Source organism: Ochotona princeps, chromosome 2 (assembly GCF_030435755.1).
Source record: "Ochotona princeps isolate mOchPri1 chromosome 2, mOchPri1.hap1, whole genome shotgun sequence".
NCBI classification, from domain to species: Eukaryota; Metazoa; Chordata; class Mammalia; order Lagomorpha; family Ochotonidae; genus Ochotona; species Ochotona princeps.
The window spans coordinates 75,651,819-75,653,993 of NC_080833.1; positions in this window are offsets into that span (position 1 = coordinate 75,651,819).

A 2,175-nucleotide genomic window follows, 5' to 3' on the forward strand; every position below is an offset into this window, starting at 1 on the left:
AATCTGCTTTTCAACTAAAAGATAAATACATCTTTCAAAAAGAGTTTTGAGTGGGAACAGATTAATTTATAACACTTCATAAGTTTCTTTAATGCAAGGCAACTTGAAATATTCAAAAGGAAAAATCTGGTTCTCAAGTTTCTAAAAATTTTAACTGATATATAAAACTTTATGTATTTATGGGACAACATGTGTTGTTTCAATACATGTACACATTGCTTAGTGCCAAATTAAATGTATTTATCTCCTGAAACACCTATCATTTCCATATGATAGAATAATTCAAAATGTTCTCTTTTAAATTTTTTACTCCAGAAAAAATTTTAGTACATTACCATCATCTATAGTCATACCAAATGTGAATAACGCCAGAACATCTTGTTCTGACTTCCCTGACTTGGTATCAACTAAGTAATTATTCCCCATTTTTCTTCCTGCTCCTCTTTCAGCCTCGATGAACCATCATGATGCTGTCAAGTGCTCTAGATGGCAAATATGAGTAAGAACTGAGCTCATCATGCACGCTTATCTTTCTGTGCTTAGCTTATTTCACTTAACATGACCTCCAGTTCCATTAACATTTTTTGCAAATGACAAGATTTATTTTAATAGAAGAGTGGTTTTCCCTTGTGTGACACAGGTACCTGGAGATACACTGGAACACAAATCATGGAATTTACAACACTAAGCAAGCATGTAGAGAAGACAGCTAGCTGTATTACATCGTTGTAAGCCCCAAGGAGTTCTAAAGACTCCAGTCCCACAGAGTCATGTGGGCTGAGGCCTGCAAATGCTGCACTTCTGCTGCTTCTAGAAGCTCCACGGGTTGTTCTAATAAAGTTCCTTCAAGGGTCATGCATTCTCAAAGTGAATGCACTCACAATGATTAGAACGTAGTTATTTTTAAGCTGTTGGTCAGTTAAAGTCAAACGAATTTCTTGAACAGAAGTTTATGACATCTTTGGACTATGAAATGTGGATTTAAATTCAAGTCAAACTGCAAGATTTAGATAGTCTGAGGTATTATTCTTTCTCGCAGTTTCTTTGTGCAGCCAGAAAAGGAGGCAGCCAGAAAAGGTGTGAGTACAGGAGAAGGAGGATTGGAGGAAGAGAGGGCACCCCCGCAGTTCGGTGAGGGGTTGGCTCTAGGTCTCAGTCCCAGAAAAGGCGCCAGTCTCTGTACTTAGATGGGAACAGGATCCGTCCCTCCATATCCTGCACAAAACCCTTTGCTGCCACCAGGAAGGAACGCGGAGCTCATCCCTTGCTTCCCATGAACCCCGCGGAGACACGGATCCCTCCGGATTTGCCAGGATTCTCACGAGGTCCCTCAGCAGCCTAGCCCTCTGGTGCCTAGTCAGAACTGGGCCTCATGGTCTTCCTTGTCAATGAAGTAAAGGGACACCAGTGACCAAGCACTGTTGCGCACTCACCTGGCCAAGACACTACAGTCAGGTTCCAGTTTTCTGCTGTCCCCACGCAGCTGTTATGCTCCGGGTCTGGTCTGGCACCTCACCTGGGAAACCTTTTAAGAAGCTCAGAGCAGATCTGACCTTTCAAATAGGAGCTGATAAGAGGAGAAGGAAAATCGAAGCTATACTGGCACGGAAAGGAGAATCGAAACCACACTGTCACCAAAGTTTGTTAACAAGGAAATCAAGTGTATGGAATGCATAATGTGTGCGGACAGTTTCTGGCCAGTTTCTCCATAGCTGAGATCCTGTTCTTCCAAAATATAGCCCCATCATGAATGTTTATGTAATAGTGGAACTTGCTACCTGCCATCAATCTTTTCTCTAATAAGTAATCTATTGCTTATAAATAAATAAATAAATAAATAAGTAAATAAATAAATGCAAGGTTTGGAAACACTGGTTGAGAGTGATTTAATTTTTTATGTATTTAGTTTTGTGAGATATATTTACAAATCCTTAATTTATTTATATTGTGATACTCCTAAATTAATGGTATAGTTTTTGAAAAGATTATGATTTTTTTCATTGTTTTCTGTGAGTCTTGAATATCAATTCATGAATATTAAGTATTTTTCTAATGAAAAGTACACATTATGTACCAAAGTAGAGTTCTCCATTTTTAAGATAAGTTGCTTGTTTCAAGGGATAGTGTCTATGACACTTATTTGTTGGGTATTTCGCTTGAACAGGTCACTTCTTT